Below are 19,179 nucleotides of genomic sequence, written 5' to 3' on the forward strand. Positions count from 1 at the left end.
GGGGACGATTTCGCAGATGATTAATTATATTGTTTTGCCATTTGTATGCAAGAGTGACATTTCGTTGTATTATGTGCCAATTCGAAAAAGTTATGCGAGTATTCTCTCCCCTTAACAGGTTCATTATTTTATAATTATGTTTAGGTTTCTGATATAATTTTGAATAATTACAAAATGTATCAATTCAATATATTTCAGTTTTTGTTATTGGTGTATCAAAAACATTGATGTACGAATATAATTTCATAAATTTGAAACGTTTAAAATGATTACATACCAATATAAAGAACCGTTCATCATTTTTGAAAAAGACTATGAACGAAAATCTACTTAATTATCTTCCCTTGGTGACAGATTGATTGGGAAATGAACCAGCGTAATATAATGGTAATCACAGAGAGGGACCAGCAAGCAATTTTTAATTGTAGCTTATTCAACGTTAAAACAATTTTCCACTATAAGCGAATGTTACTTTATACAAATATAAGGACTTTGTTAGCTAAATCTACAAATTTTATTAGATATTATGATTTTTTATTGCAATAGATTAATATGCTACTCAGTGAGTGACCATTGTGAAGAAAAATAAATTTAGATTTACGACAAAACATTTACGGTCATTTTAAGTTGTAATCAACCAAGGGTAGTTATTGTCCTATTCGTGATTGTCTTATTGGGAATTGGATTTTTTTGCTATTTCACTAAATTTAAGGTAACCATATAATTATTTTGACTGCAGCAATCAATTATCGGATTTAGTAATAAATATATCAAATCCGAGACTAATACAGGTGTAATTCGAAATTCGAAAAAAAGAAATCACGGATTCCGAAAGGGTCAATCCCGAAATCCCGAGCTTTAAACACCCGACCCCGATATCCCGAAAAAGGTCCTCCCCCCATCAGAAATGTGAAATGAATTATTAAGTAAATACAACTGCATAACCATTGTAGAAATATAATTTAATGTTTAACACATACAGATTTATATTTATTTAAATTCGGGACATCGGAATTTCGTGTTTTTAAGACAGGTATTTCGGGATCAGGACCCCTCCTATCCCCTCCTAATCTCGACTCAATTCATTCATATTTACTCAGTATTTTATTAGGAATGTGTAATGAAATAATATAAGTAAAGAAACCTGACCTTTAATATAATAGAATTAAATATTACCATGCTTACCTTATACTAGTATATACAATTATATTTTACCTTATATAAGCGACAGCACACCAACATTGATTCAGATACTACTATTGTCTGATGGGTTGAATTTTAAAATAATTAAATTGTTACCTAACAATTTTAGAAGTTTCCTCCAAAATAAACATGCCTCAATTAACCAATTTATCATATCTCAAAGAACGTTAAGTTTTCAGAGGCCCCTCATGGGGGGGTCCTAGTAATCACATAATCACCATTTTTTTGCCAATATAATCACATAATCATTAAATATTTGCTTATCTTTAGTAATCAAATAATCATAAACTAAAAATACAGTCCTAGGTAATCAAATAATCATGAAATATTTGGCTTAATAATCAAATAATCATTAAAAAAACGGCCAAGTAATCACATAATCAAAAACCCCATGAGGGCCCTCTTTTCATACAACAAATTATTCAAACCTAGAGAGATAACAAAATTCATATCTATCAAAATATTCGTTGATTCCATGAAAAAAATCCTATGATATGATAAACAGAACAACTGAAGCATCACTATATAACTTTGTATTTTGTTGTTTTGCATGCGTTCCATATTTTCTTCGTCTCGGTAATCGCCCCTTGATATTTTTGCTACAAGTCTGAGCTACAAGAAGAGTTTAATCATGATGTAACTGTAAGTTTAGATCCTAAAAATTTTCAACAATTGTACAGTATTGACTGCCTGTAAAAAACAATGGCTTTGCAAGGTTATCGTATTACTTAAAGGATTTGTAACATTGTTTCATATATTTAGTATATGGAACGCCACATTAACATTTTTATGGGTAATTTTGAAGAAGAAATAAAATCGAATTTTTAGTACACCCATGCTAAAATTTTGATTTTTTATGGAAAATGCAGTTGCAAGTGTTTTATTTATTAGTCATAAAATTAATAATTTAAATTCAAATATAATTCATTGTCATGGCATGGCCCGATATAGGAAGATGTAGTACGAGTGCCAATGAGACAAGTTGACAACTCTCCATCGAAATAACAATTTATAAACGTAAACCATTATAGGTCAATGTACAGCCTTCAACACGGAGCCTTCAACACATGTATATTTATAACTTCTTACCAATAAGTGTGTGACAAATATCATGATTACATGTATATAAACATACACAAAATACATTTCACAAACAAAACATATCCCATCAAACATAAAAAGTGAAAAAGCAAAAAAAAATATCTACAGTATATATATACATGTAATAAATATAAATATAAATAATTATATGAATAAATCAAGAGCAGGGATGGGGTAATTGAAAATGTAATGGTAATTAAGTGTAATGCAGGGTATGAAATTAGCAGGGGCCGACTCCCCGATGGACCCTAAAATTTGGTGTGGGCTACTGAAATTTCTGCTTCCCTAGTATAACACTATATATCGTCTACAAAATTACTGAAGCTGTGGACAACTGTGCTAAAAATCTTAACTTCAATCCCTGTAGTGCATTTCAATTTTCCATGTAATTGAATGTAATGTTTAATTGAATATTTTTTAATTACATGTTATGGTAATTTAATTAATTACAATGAAAAAAGCATGTAATGGTATTATTATTTTTATTTACAAACTTGTATTATGTTGTTTTGTATGCGTTCTTCTTTGTGATCACCCTTTGAAATGCTTACGGTAAGCTAGTTCAAATAATTTGGACGTCTTGAAAGGCTATTATATTTTTTTTCTTTGACGCCTTTATTCATGTTATTTAGACAACTTGAAAGTCTATTATTTTTTTTTTCTTTCAGTTTCACGCCTTTATTATGATTTGATAGGCTATTATATTTTTTTTTCTTTGACACCTTTATACATCGATGTCATAATGCTGAAGCCATCATTTTCCATGTTTTCGGTTTGACTTTGAGAGCATAATTTGCCCTTAACTTTGAGACCCAATTTAACCATTAAGTTTTCATTGAAGGCTAAAAATGTTTGCATATATAAATAAATCTTACCTTTTATGTGTTTGTTTTTGCAAAATATTTCCAATTTTTCCCTACAGTAATAATAAAAGAAGCTACAATTCCATCCGAGGCGTGAACATGTCGATTGATTTTTTAAAACGTTTATCTGATTTCTTTTAAGGAGATTATAAATTATTTTTTGCACCATTAAACTAAATATCAGGCACAATCCTTCCCGTGAGGGGTTTAGTATCATACCATCATAACATATATGAGAAGAACATAACCCGTGGCATGCCAACAACTGTTTGATAAAAATGACGCATATTTTCCCAATAGAAAAGAGTAGTTTTGAATAAAGCCAACAATATCACTGTAATCATTTTCTTTTGATTAGACTCCAGCCCAGTTGGCTACAAAGGACAAAGAACAGACAAAAAATAACAGAAAGAAATAAAATGTCGAAGAAGCAAACTACAGACATTTGCATGACCCTTGACGAGACTACAGGTTTTATGATTGCCTCCCTTGATGAAACAACAACTTCCGGCAATTCATCCCTTGATGAGCATGATGAGACTACAGGTTTCATGATTGTCAAATTTGATAAAACTACAACTTCCGTGATGTCACCCCTTGACCAATATGACGGGGTGACTACAGTCGCAGATTGCATGATTAACACCCTTGACGAGACTACAGGTTTTATGATTGCCTCCCTTGATGAAACAACAACTTCCGGCAATTCATCCCTTGATGAGACTACAACTTCCTTGATATCACCCCTGAACGAGACTACAAGAGCAACAACTGACCAATTTAATGAAACCACAAAGTCCATGATATCACCTCTTGACAAGACTACCAGTCAGTTAGTTCAAGAGGAAACGAAAGGAATGAGACAAAAATTACACTGGCACGTTAAAACAAATACCAGAGAGAAACCTTATCAATGTAATGGTATACATATTAATGAAAACACTTTCAAATGTGAAATATGTTATAAAGGATTAAAGTCGAAACGGGTTTTAGAGTCGCACATTAGAATACACACTGGTGATAAACCTTTTAAATGTGAAATATGTTTCAAGGAATTTAGCGAAAAACAGGTTTTGAAGTCACACATAAGAACACACAATGGCGATAAACCTTTTAAATGTGATGTATGTGGTAAAACATTTGTCGTTAAAGGAATGTTAAAGAAACACTCTAGAATACATACTGGTGAAAGACCTTTTAAGTGTGATACATGTGGTAGAGATTTTAGTGACCCAAGTGCCTTAAAAAGACACATGAAATCGCATACTGGAGATAAACCTCACAAATGTGATGTGTGTGGTCAAAGGTTTATTAGGAATCAGCATTTACAGACACATAAGAGAACACATACTGGAGAGAAACCTTTTAAGTGTGAGGAATGTGGTAAGGAGTTTAGTTCTCGTCGAAGCTTAAAGTTACATACGAACACACATTCTGTAGATAAACCTTATAAATGTGATATATGTGGTAAAGGGTTAAGTCGTCGTCAAAGCTTAAAGGTACACATGAGAACACACACTGGACACGCAGAGACTGGAAATAAACTATACATGCTATATAAATGTGATGTGTGTGGTAAAGTGTTTAGTCGATGTCAAAGCTTACAGGGACACATGAGAATACACACTGGACATGCAGAGACGGGAAATAAACCGTATAAATGTGATGTATGTGGTAAAGGGTTTAGTCAGAGTCAAAGCTTAAAGTATCACACAAGAACACATACTGGTGATAAACCGTATAAGTGTGATGTGTGTGGTAAAGTATTTATTCTTCGTCATATCTTGAAGATACACATGAGAACACACACTGCTGATAAACTTTATAAATGTGATGTTTGTGGTAAAGGATTTAGTCATAGTGGTAACTTACAGACACACATGAGAAGACATACTGGAGATAAACCTTATAAATGTGGTGTATGTGGTAAAGGTTTTAGTGTGAATGATACCTTACAAGGTCACATGAGAACACACACTGGAGATAAACCTTTTAAATGTGATGTTTGTAGTAAAGTGTATAGTCGTCGTCAAAGCTTAAAGGAACATATGAGAACACATACTGGTGAAAAACCTTATAAATGTGATGTTTGTGATAAAGTGTTTCGTTTGAAACGAATTTTACAGAAACATAGCGGTCAGCACTTTTCACATGTGAAATATGTAAACAAGGATTTAGCAGGAAACAGATCTTACAGACACACAGAATAACACACACTTGTGATAAACCTTTTAAATGTGGTAAATGCGGTAAAGACTCGTAGCAACACGCACAAATAACACTACTTAGCAATCGATGAACAAGACGCATGTTATACAATGTTATATTGAGATTAGGAACCCCTGTGCCTATTTCAAACACACGAGATTTTATAAACTGGAAAAAGTGACCACAGTGCAGTGACAATAACAAACAGATGAGAACATATAATATACTGGATAGAAACCATACAATTGTAATGCATGGAGTTATGGTTCAATTGACCACAGTACCTTTTACAAACAAAAACTGTACAGAAATCACATAATTGTATTGTATGTTCTAATGGTTTAAGTGACCACAGTGCCTTTTACAAATAAAACTGTCCAGAAATCACATAATTGTATTGTATGTTCTAATGGTTTAAGTGACCACAGTGCCTTTTACAAACAAAAACTGTACAGAAATCACATAATTGTATTGTATGTTCTAATGGTTTAAGTGACCACAGTACCTTTTACAAACAAAAACTGTACAGAAATCACATAATTGTATTGTATGTTCTAATGGTTTAAGTGACCACAGTACCTTTTACAAACAAAAACTGTACAGAAATCACATAATTGTATTGTATGTTCTAATGGTTTAAGTGACCACAGTGCCTTTTACAAATAAAAACTGTACAGAACTCACATAATTGTGATACGTGTCTTGTATTACAACATATTAATGAGAGGTTGTAAACCCAAAATGGATAGTGAAACTTTAATGTCTAAATGGAGCTGACAATGGCATGGGGAAAAATTGAAACAACCGACTATAAAATAAAAACGACTGAGCAACACGAACCCAAACAAAACTACAGGGTAAACTTAGAAATTTTTTAAATACTAGGGCTTTTTTTTTTACCTCAGGCATAGATTACCTTAGCTGGATTTGGCAAAACGTTGAGGAATTTTGGTCCTCAATGCTCTTCAACTTCGTACTTTATTTGGCCTTTTTAACTTTTTTGAATTCGAGCGTCACTAATGAGTCTTTTGTAGACGAAACGGGCGTCTGGCGTATATACAAAATTTAGTCCTGGTATCTATGATGAGTTTATTTAGATGTTCTTGAATGGGATACATGTAGAATCGAACGTATTATATAAATTTACAGAATAACATTCATTGGATGTTGAATCGTCAAATATTACTTTGCCGTCCTCCGGCTGTATTGCCAGACAAAATGGGGCCGTGGGACATCAGAGCTCGACCTATATGAAAAAGTGTCCGTTTAAAATTGATGCGCTGCTACGTTGCATCAAACCTAGAGAGATTAAAACAACGAATGTAGGACAGAAAGTCACAGGACAAAAAAACACAGACAAAAAGTCACGGGACATTTTTTCTGATTATTTTCTTTTAATAAAAAACGCTTATTTCTACAAAATTTGTTTTGTATTTTTCTTGAACTATTGTATATAAACCAACTTTGTAAACAAAAAAAATATCAAAGATGATCAAATAATTGGTAAAAATACAAAATGTCATAGTGGCTTGACACTGAAATGGCTTCATCATGTTCATGGTGCCAAGAAATCTTTCTTTTGCATGATTAAAGTTAAATGAATCTTCATTTTCCAAGTACAATGACACATTTCCTAAACTTTTAAAATATGAATATAATGTATTAAAAAGAAAATATTTCAAGATATTTCTCTTATCAATATTCAATCAAATGTCAACAGATTATTTGTGACTTTTTGTCCTATCAAATTTGTGACTTTATGTCCTGTGACTTTCTGTCCGTTTACCAAAACAACATATCTATCAAAATATTCGCTGATTCCATGAAAAAATCCTACCATAAACAGAACAACTGAAGCATCACTATTTAACTTTGTTTTTTGGTGTTTTGCATGCGTTCCATATTTTCTTCGTCTCGGTAATCGCCCCTAGATTTTTTTATGGTTGGCTACAAGTCTGAGCTAAAAGAAGGGATCAATGTAACTGTAAGTTCAATCCTATACTTGTTTTAAGATTTTGAGTAACTAAATCGCAAAAATGAAAAATACTCAACATATGTACAGTATTCATACTTATAAAAAAAAACAATGGCATTGCAAGGTTATCTTCTTCTTCTTCTACTTCGGAAGTCCACCCTACTTGCAGGGTCACCGCAATAAAAATATCCTAGTTTAACATGTTTAAGAAAAGAAAAAAAAATGCGTTTTTTTTTTTAAATATTAAAAAATTGTTAGGTTTAAATATGTATCTTGTTTTAGTAAAACAAAAATAATAAGGATAAAAGGTAAAACTTGTATTTACACTGTACAGATCATACTGTCATAAGATTAAAACACTAATTAGATTTTAAAATTCAAAAAATGAATTAAACTTAAAATTGATAAGTTTAAAAAAAGTCCACTTGTTAAAAGATAAAAATATGTGATAAGATTTATTTATGTCAGTGATGATAAAAAGTTAACATCAAACGAGGTTCTTCTTTAGATGTTTCATTAAAATCTAAAATACTCATCAACTCATGTTGTTTATTTATTTTAACATGTATTATTATTTATGTTAAAAATAGAACATTGAGGGTCGTTTTAGATGTTATTTATCCTCCAGCAACAGGTTTAATTCTCTATTTTAATGGAGTATTAGAGGGTGGAATGACAAATAAAATTATCATTAATGATCATGATGATATATGTTCTTATTTATATCCATCATCATGACCGACACTAGCTAGAATTTTAGATGATGGGATATTCACCAACAAGGAGTCAAGTACAATTGTTCATTATCCTTCACTGAATTTCTGTTCTCTTGCAGTTGGTATGCAGAGTATAAATGTTATGTATAGTTCACTGTAGTTCTGCTCTCTTGGTATGTAATGCATATACCCAGTCTTTGCAGATTCTTTCTATAGCTACTAGTTGAGATTTTGGTATCCGACGGTTGGTGGAACTGTCAATTAATAATTGGAGAAGATCATTTTCAGATTCAATGATGTAGTCGTAGTTGATCTGATTCTCAATCATCAAATGCTTGAGTCTGATATGGTGAATTTTTTTGACAGGGTGAAGACTTTTGCAGTTCATAAGAAAGTGTTTATAGTCTTCTGTTTCTTCCATACATAGTTTGCACTTTGCAGATTTTGTTGAATCAAAGCGCTTGTTTATACTTTGAGTTTTATACGTTCCAGTAAGTATTCTGGATTTAATTATGCCTTTAGCAACATCTCTCTTGTTGTCTCTGACACTGCTCCAACAATCATTAGGACTTCGGAAATTCCATTTGCTTATTTCCATATGATTTAATGTTGATTTTGTTTCAGCTGTCTCAGACCATTTTGTTTTCCATGTTGAATCTATCATATCATGGGTCAATGTTTTCCAGTTTTTCTTTGGATTTAAGACTATCTCATGCTCAAAGGGCAATTCATATGACTTGAGAATATTATCCACTTTTATATACAAGCTGTTGGAGTTCTTATCTTTTGTCGCTAATTGTCTGATTCCTATTTTGTACTCAATTGAATTTGTATCTTTTGAAATTCTAAGGAATAGAGAAATCATTGCCTTGGGGATGAGTTGTTCAAAGGATTCTGCTCCAAGCAAAATGTATATTGCAGCATCTGCAGTTCGTTGTGGTAGAGATAACAGATGTTTAAATGTCTTTTTCTGGAAATTCTCCAATTTTAAAATATCAGTCTTAGTCAAATTAAGAATTTCAAAGCCGTATAGCATTCTTGGTATGAAAAATGTTCTCCACAGTTCATATGCAATCAATGGATTTATTCCATTTATTCCATGTGATCCTGATCCCTTGAGGGAATACATGTTAGCTCTAGCAGTGGATATTCTGTTGACTACTTTTGAGGTATTTCGGTCTTGTCTTTCAATACCCAGATGATTTATGGTCTGTTTTTTGCTAATCTTCTCGTTGAAAAGTTCAAGGTTTGATTCTTTGTTCTTTTTATTGATCAATAATATTTCGGTCTTGTTACTATTGATTTTAACTCTATCATTTTTTGTACAGCTTTCAATGATACGGAGTTGAGTTGATGCATCCTGTTCAGAAGTTGCGCATAGCATAATATCGTCTGCACACGTTGGACAACCTAAGTAATTGGTTTCCTATCTTAAATCCAATATGTGTTGCTTCAAGTGTATCTAGGATATTCTTATTGTATGCTTTGTAGAAGTTGGCAGATAAAATACTCCTTGCTCATTTGTGAAAGCTTGCGAGATACATCCTTGAGATTTTACTTGGGTTGATGTGTATTTTTATATAGCTCTCTGATCAGTAACCATGTTGGGCCTGTAATTCCTTGGTGATAAAGTTTCCAAAATAGATGTATGTGATCTAAAGCTTTTTCTGCATCTAGGGTGATTAAGATTCATTTTTCATATTTATCCTTTGCCTCGTTTATTGCTTCAGTGATTAAAAGGGCAATGTTTATAGAGGAAGCACCTTTAGTGAAACCTTTCTGTAGTCTATTTTGTTGCTTATTCAAGGTACCTTCAATTCTAGCTCGTAAGCAGAGTTCTAGACTTTGCATATGATAGAGATGAAAGTTCTTCTTCCGTTAATACCCATATATCAGAACCACATATTATTCTCATAATAATAAGAAGAAATGGTAAAGTGCAATACCACACGACAGAGCCGATGGCCGAAACACAAAGAACGGGAAAATTTTAAGAAAGTTTTATATCATGCAAAATTAAAGCATAAAATCTATGACCCTAATCATTTGGAGACTTTAAGCAAATCTTCTAAGGAGTCCTTAACATAACCATCTTTGGCCGTTTCGGAACGCCATCTACCGTGTCTCTTAAAATGCCGGTCTGGTAAACCCAAATTAGCACAAACACTAGCACCCCCAGACCTCAAACTGTGCAAACCATATCGCTTTATGTTATGAACAAAAGGCTTGAAAGCCTCAATAAAGAGCTCACGCATCCTTGAATACGACAAAGGTGCATTCTCTTTACGCAAAACATAGACATCTTTACATTTTTGTTAAATTTCGAAAAATAAACTCATCAAAATCACATGAAATATCAGCCCACTGCAAATATAATTCCATGTTTTTAACGGGACACTTATTTGAATGTGTACGAGCGATATGTTTTACTATGTTGTATGAGAATTGACATATAACACTCTAAAATAACTACTAGTATATCACTTCTTCTAATATTAAGCATCTCAGAAACTCTTAAAAAACAAGCAAATGCAGTGAAACACGCACAAATTATACGTTGATTATTACCAAACGAAAACATGGCATCATACATTTTATGCAGCAATTCTACCGAAATAGGTTCCTTTTTATTCGTAGGAGTAGCCAAACTACGTTTCGCACCTTCTAACACATTAATTACTAAAGACGAATCAGTCGGTGAACATGATGATCCAAATAATAAATGTATCCACTTTAAAGAATAAAACGCCTGAAAAACTGGACTAACAGTATTGCTCGACCGTGTCAAAGAAGCTAAATGTATAGCAACGTGAAAGCTTTAGCTGGTAGAATATCACAATTTTCAATTCCGTTCAATATAGACCATTTTATCCATCGTAAAAAACTTTGATAATATCCTTTTGTTGTAGATACTGCTCTATAGCCCACAAAGTCTGAACGAGATCCTCGAGATTTTCAGTATTGAAGTCAAATTGGATCTTATTACCTTCGTATTTCCATTTATAGGAAGCTTCTGTTTTAAGCTTCTTAAAGTCATATGAAACCTCAAATTAAAAAAAAATATGCATATGTTTTTTAAAACTAAATGGATAGTTTTCATTATACAACTTATGTACATATACTTTTTTCTGAGGAAAATTCTTTAATTTGCCCACATTTAGAAGAAGTTTATTTATTTTTAATTGCTTGCTGCCAGGAAGCAGTTCGCCGACATATTTTCCGTATGCATAGTGACCTAAGCGTGACCCTCCTCGTAAAAATCCGGTGGTAGCAATACGCATGAATCTGTCATTAAAATAAACAATTACCTGATTGTATATGTTAAACACGTGCTAAAACCCATGCTTTTTGTTGATTATTTACTATAAGGTGACAATCGGTAAACTTCGGCTTCAAAACACGGCATTTAATGAGTAGCCATATTTGTTAAATCATAACAGACAGAGAAAAACAAAATTGACGATTATACCATATATTTGCGTAAAAAATGATAAAATCGTGCACAGAGGACTAAGTTTATGATATATACATGCATTGGTTCAAGAATTGGATAAACATTATTTTTCACCAGTCACTCGTTTCTTATGACTTTAACCTGGGATTTCATTAACTGATTGGCCCCCTGCAACTCTTCTCTTAATCCACCAATTTTCTCCGTAACTTTGGCGTCAATAATTGCCTCGATATCTTTACTCTGTTGGTTTACAGCTGTTAAAACAGTTCTCAACGAAATATCTGGTTCACCTTCACTATCCATGATTAAATTCGAATGTACTTAAATCGATAGAACACAACTAGAACAATAAATGTGACCGATCGAGTGGACCCTGTCGTGCCGAATGATTTAACCGCCAAATCAGATGAAACACATAACATAAAAACGCCACCTATAGGCAGAAAATTCAGAAGAAAATAATTTCATTCTAATTCTTAAATCTAACCGATTGAAATTATATTTATTCCTCTATAATTTGATGGAATTTTATGAACTGGAGTTAAAAGTCCCTTTTTGTATAGCAGCAGGTACATGTTTTGTGTAAAATATGTTATTGATCAGAGTTGTAAAGTAGTCAATTAGATGTTCTGATGTTAGACAGTCTACATCTCCAGATTTCCCCTTTTTTTAATTGTGAGATAAGTTTTATAATTTCATGAGGTAACAGGTTGAACAGTTATGTCTTCATTTTCACATAATTTTACAATTGTTTCTGCGTTTAAATTGACCAAATTGTCATGTTCTTTATCGAAAAATGGATTTTCGTTTGTTTTCGCTAAGTTTACAAAATGTTCTTTAAAGAGTTCATTAATATCATCCGGCTTAGAAGCTTCTTTATCTGGAGTCTGCCGCGTATGAGTGAATTGGGAGGAGGAGGATCTTTGGGTTTTTATTAACCTAAAGAATAGTTCATTGTCTCTATGGGATGCCTTCATAATTTCCTCGTGTAGCTAATTCTTTTGTCAGCACTTTGTTGTCTTTGTATTGATCTTACTATCCGTTTAGAATCAAGCCTATGTATGTTATAGATGTTATCTTTTGAAGGGGGAGATCCTGCTTTTTCAAGAGGAAGAATGCCTTCTTTGATTTACTAATAGCATTGGCAAGTTTTGGTGACCAGCTTATCTTTTTCCTTCTATTAAATTTTGATTTTCTTCGAGGATAGCATGTACCCAACGCGTTATTTAAACCAGTTAGTAATTGATTTGTAGCTTGATCAATTCCATATGGTGTTCTTATGTTAAGGTATTTTCTATCCTTTAGTACTTCCTGTACTTTTAGAGCATAGTTATATATCCTTATTCACTGTTTCACAGTTAATTTTGGTACGGATATTTTCTCTGTACTGTTTCTGGCATGCACTTAGTTCTATACAGAGATCGGCAGGCACATGATAATGTTCAGTGGTGTTGTGACCTTCACATAGGATTTTAACCTGAATAAGTTCTTTTAATCGCATATTGTTCTCAATAAATTTTTACCAATATGTAGTCAATCTGTGATCTAGATGTTCCTTGAAAATATGTGTGATCAGTTTGGCATTTTACTGGAAGTTCCATTCCATTCTCTTTACAAATTGTTTGAAGAGTTCATCTTGGGAGTCCTTGTAATGTTTAATAAATGAGGCGTTAAAGTCACCTGCTGTAATAATTGAGTGTGTTTCTTGATGCTTGAGGATAATTTCTTTAAGAGTGTATAAGGCTGCTCTATAAGCATCGTGTCCACTATCAGTACCTCTAGAAGGAAGATATACGTTAATAAGGCAAGTAGGATTTCCAGTTGTAGATATTTCAATAGCTTGAACTCTGTTGTTTCCGTCTGGAAGTTGAGAAAACATTGAGATATAGATTTTCTGTTTAAGATTGCGATACGACCATGTCCTCTCGGTCGACCAATTGGGGACATTGGTTTATCATCATCAATATGTCTTGAGAAGGTGAGAAAGTCTGAATAATGTAATTTCAGTCGTTCTTTTTCATAATTAAAAAGCCAATATTGTTCATGCAAAAGTATGATGTCGTGTTTATGTAGGAGTTCAATAAAGTAATTTTTTTGGAGTTGAAGACTTTAATGTTGAAAGAGACGATACGTTGTGAACTTGTTTCTTCCAAGGTTACATCATTTGATTCACAGGGGGCGCTATATCTGGATTTAGGAGAATGATTTGTCCTTTGTCTACAAAAAAGAACTTCCATTTTTTAGCTTAATATGAACAGGATGATTTGGAGGCGGTTGAACAGCTTTGTGATAATTGTCTGAATTCTTTGTTTCCTTCATATGTTTAACAGCAAAACAGATTTTACTATTAATAATAGCAGATGAGTCGTTTGATGGGATGAACTTTATGTTTTGATGAGAATCGTGCGGTAAGTTTGAAACTGTAGAATGACGACCCTGTATAGAACTATTTGGCGCTTTCTCAATAACATTTTCTATACGGACAGCAACACTGTCTTGTCCAATGTGTTATATTTATCTTCATGAACTTTGATTGTCGAGTCTTCTCTGACAGCAAAACTGTTTTTGGTGGAAGAAGACTTCAAGTCTTCTGAAGACCTATGGTGCTGACATTGAACCTCCGTATGCCGCATTCGTTTCTGTGTATTACAATTTCAGTTTACAAAACTTTGAATTTTTCGAAAAACTAAGGATTTTCTTACATCAGGAGTAGATTACCTTAGCCGTATTTGGCACAACGTTTTGGAATTTTGGGTCCTTAATGCTCTTCAACTTTGTATTTATTTGGCTTTTTGAACTATTTTGATCTGAGCGTCACTGATGAGTCTTATGTAGACGAAACGCGCGTCTGGCGTATAAAATTATAATCCTGGTACTTTTGATAACTATCAGAACAACTTCTGATTCCCGACACCAATTTTTACATGCATCTGAATCATTTAATTTGTAAATTAAGATTGAAAAACAATCACTATCGCAAATATGTACCCATTTATTTATGTAAATTATTAGATTTCATTTCATCCACATGACGCTATTTGTTTACTTGTAACCGGATATTTTTACTGTAGATATTTGTAGTACGCATGCGTGAATTAGGTATGGGGACAACTCGACCTCTTTAAATATTCGCCCTTGAAGTTACGAATTTGCAATCTTGCAGACAAGAAGATTTGGTTTTTAATAATAAATAAAAGGATCTATTTCTTATAAAATTGTTGTCTTTATTCATTGTTTTCCTCTGTCATCTGAACTAGATGCTCTTTTACTTCAAATGGTTTGAATCTATTTATAACATTATTCAAGACTCAGTTGACAAGAGCAGTACGTTGCTGTAAGGAGAATTTTGATTAAACTCTAAATGCTCATAGAATAAGAAATATTATCTAAACTGAATGTATCTGCTTCTGAATAATTTATTGCAATACAAATATAAATTCCTATGACAAGAAAAATCTTACTTTTGTCAAAAATATTTTTTTCACAGGTAATCACGATCAATCACGTATGGCGGCCATATTGGTTTGTTTACAAATTTGTGAAGAAGCCTGTAGAACCATGACCTAAACATAAATAGTCTTACGAAAACGTAAACTTTATGCAATACTATTTTATCAATCATGATTATTTTCATAAATTTAAATTTGATTATTTAAAGAAATAAAATTATAACAATTACGATTTTAGATAAGAGATTCTACACAGACATGCTTTGATAAAATGTAAATAATGGATATTAATTTGTTAACTAAACAAGTAAAGACAAGCTTTGGATGGAAGATAATAATTCACATAAATATTTCAGGACATTTGATTTATTCTTATAAATATAGGATTAAAAAACTGCAAGTGCAAACAAATTTAATCAAATACATGATAAGCAGCTGATAGTTTTTTACGCAAACATCGTGGTGATGTAACTGATAAAAATAACTCCATCAATCCTCCAGCCCTTTCACATATTAAGCAATAGATCTACTTATTATTGTATCATATTCAATGAATATACATTCATCGTCTAATTGAATATATCAGGTAATCGGATATTTTTAGGTGACATTTTGGGTATCCGATTATCCGGAGTCTACTGTACTGTCACGGAATAGAAGTTCCTTCATAATATAAGTTCCAAATGGAAACATTATTCTGGAATATTATTTCCACTGGAATAAATATTAAAGTAAATGTTCCTAACGGAATAAAATGTATAGAATATTTGTTCCAACAGGAACAGATATTATGACAATGTTTATAACAAAGTTTCCATTGGAACTTCTGCTAGGTGGAACAAATATACGTTGACAGTACTAACATAAAGATAATAAAAAGTATTTTTTTTCAATAAGTTATTGACATAACAGTTGTTGTAACATACTTTATTTTTGTATTCAATTTTTTCACAAAGACCAACAAACAGGTTGGGACCCCCCCCCCCTCATTATGAGTGGTGTCCCTTAAATGAGGGACTGTCCTTAAAACAAGTGGTCATTTTCTGTTGAAAAAAAAGTGGGAAAATTCATTATATTTGGAACAACTTTTCTAAATGAGGGGTCAAATTAATAAAGAAGATATAACTTTAGAAACATCACAAAATTCTTTTGACATGTTTTGACCATTTAATTCTTGATAGATGCATAGTTCTTAGGGAAAAGTTTCATCAAATAATATGAATATAAAGGTGCTCATATTTTATCAAGAATGTAATGTTCTTCCAATGAGGGTTACCCCTCATTTGGAGTGTTGTTCCCAACCTGTTAAAGGTTCATCTTTGTGCATAATTCAAAATTGGAAATTTCAACAAGCATCTAATATTCTTACACAAGAAAATAAACCCTGGTCGGCTAGCTACATGTTCATCATTTCTTCCGATTTGATTACTAGAATCATGCAAACAGATTGAAGAAAAAGGCATGCAAGTTCAGCATACAAATATGACACTTTTTCTAGACAATCCAGATCGTTCAAAATACTTCTCTAAAAACTGTAACCTTTAAAATTGTTGTTTCGCACTAAAAAAAACAATGGGAACTTTCAACAGGTTGCGGGTATGTAACAATTCTTACTATTTTTATGCCCCATTTATGGGCATTGTGTTTTCTGGTCTGTCCGTCCGTCCTGCTTCAGGTAAAGGTTTATGGTCGAGGTAGTTTTTGATGAAGTTGAAATCCAATCAACTTGAAACTTAGTACACATGTGTTCCTTATATATGATCTTCTTAATTTTACTGTCAAATTAAAGATTTTACTGAAGTACAGCTCTTCGTAAGAACCAGGCAGAGTGCGATACATAAAGGTATCAGATTTTTTCTAAAATTTTCAAAGTCCACTTAACATAGAAAGTTATTGTACGGATGGGAAATCCATGTACTTACGGTATGACACATTCCTGTTTGAAGAAAAAAATTTACATCATAATGATAATGGAACAAAGCAGCCTGGGTTAGTGGGGCTGCTTTTATGGTAATTCAAGTTACCTTTTATTCACCTTCTTCCACCTCAGAGCTATCAGCTCTTTGATTACTATCATTGCTCAGTGTGTTACTTACATCTCCAGTAACTTTAAAAAATTTCATTTTTGATTCAGCATTGCCTTTTCCTTGATTCTTGTATGATTTGTTAAATCAAATTTGTTGGGACGATGTTTGCATGGTCGACAGCAATATAGTTATTACTATCAGAGGTCGGTACGTAACTTAGTAACAAGTTTACTTGGTAGAGGATTGAACATTTGAGCCTGTTGAACTTGCTGATTAATATAAGGTCTCTGAGCTAATTTCATGTTTGCTTTAACATTGTCTTTTCATAGATTCCTGTATGATTGGTTAAACAAAAAATTGTTGAGACGATGTTTGGTCGACAGCAATACAGTTATTACTATCAGAGGTTGGTTGCTTATTTCTTATAGGATTTGCTAACATTGTTTACATTTAGTATATTGAACGCCACATTTATAATTATGGGTAATTTTGTAGAAGAAATAAAATCGAATTTTCAGTACACCAATGATAAAATTTTGATTTATAATGGAAAATGCAGTTGCAAGTGTTTTTAATTGAAAATTTGTAGAATTTATTTGTCATAAAATTGTTAATTTAAATTCAAATATCTATAAGTGTCATGAGTGTGTGACAATTATATAATTATTGATATATTATTAATATTAGATATAATGGCAGTTTTTATGTCGCCATCACTTCGATTATGGAAAAAGGTAAGAAAGCATATTTTCAAATAATGAAAACAATATGATTAGATAACCCTTGTAAACTTCTGGAAAAACTTTTTGATTCCTTAGTAGCCCCTAGTCTCCTTTGTTGTAGCTAAATATGGGAGATTATTAATATTTCGGCATTTAAAGACAGTGATGCCTATGAAAAGTTGCATATAAAATTTATTTCAGAAACCTTGGGAGTACACTGTAAACATGGTAAAGCTTCGAATGATGCATGTTGTTCCGAACTTACAAGACTGCCATTGAAAAATAGGATAATGTTATCAGTATTAAATTCTGGGACCATAATATTAATCACTTCACAAGGTAGTTTAGTGCACCAAAGATATAATGCTACAAAAAAAAAGCAACCCATGGATTAAAACGTTAAATATTAATATTCAAAACTTAGGTTTAATATATTTGTCAAATGTTAACCTTACTATTTAACCCCTTTTTGGTTTTATAAAACAAAGACTAATTGACCAGGGTTTTCGGGAACATCTTGAAAATATTTCAGCATCTCCAAAATTAACAATTTTGAATTTCCAGAGTGTTTATAAAATGAGTGAACGGACAGTTTATGTTGATGCTTTCAGAAATAGATCAGATCGGTCATCATAGTTTGAATTAAGATTTAGTGCTCATAACCTTGCCATTGCAAGAGGAAGCTATTTAAAAGTGCCCAGAGATTAAAGAATATGTAAAATCTGTAAAATGGCGAAATTAAAAATGACCATCACATGCTGCTACACTGCAGAGGTTACTCCGTTATATTTGTTTAGTTCTATGCATTGCAAGCTGACTTCACGGAATTGTGTTTTTCTCATTGTAAATGCCGTATAGGCTACGATGCCAGAGACATATTATAATCATATTCTATTTTGTTTGTATTTTTTTCTTTTCTGTTTGTTTTAATAGTTTTTGAAGGCATAATTAATAAAAATGTAATTGTTGAATGTGTTACCTTCGTTAAATAAGGGTCAATAAGGTATTTTGTTATTATTATTATTATTATTTACAAATCTTGTATTTTTATTATTAGTATATTTACAAACTTTTATTTAGAATACAGCTTAGCTACATTGTATGTTTATATTTTATGATCTCAAGTGACTTGCTGATTCTCCCGTTTCAATGCACATATGCATAGAGGCACTTGCCACATGAACTTTGACTCTGGAGGCTCACAAATCAAATAGAGTTGCTTTCATTATATTGCATGTTTTTTTAGTTTTATTTGGTAGTATTTGCATGATGCTGCATGTTTTTTTATGTGATAGTCGGTTAAAGAGCTCACCAGAGCTCATGTTTTCTCTGCTATTATGTACATATATGCAGGAACTTATATATTGATATACTGTTCCCAGATATATGCCGACTCTAAACAAAATTTACTTACTTACTAACTTACTTATGTTTGGACTCAGCACTTGCCATTTGGTTGAT

At 32.3% G+C, this 19,179-nt stretch overlaps 1 pseudogene; it reads left to right on the plus strand.

Annotated features, from left to right (window-relative positions):
- Positions 1–1,764: 1,764 nt before the first annotated feature.
- Positions 1,765–17,730, plus strand: LOC139495590 (zinc finger protein 83 pseudogene; annotated as a pseudogene).
- The last annotated feature ends 1,449 nt before the right edge of the window (positions 17,731–19,179 follow it).

Source organism: Mytilus edulis, chromosome 11 (assembly GCF_963676685.1).
Source record: "Mytilus edulis chromosome 11, xbMytEdul2.2, whole genome shotgun sequence".
NCBI lineage: Eukaryota > Metazoa > Mollusca > Bivalvia > Mytilida > Mytilidae > Mytilus > Mytilus edulis.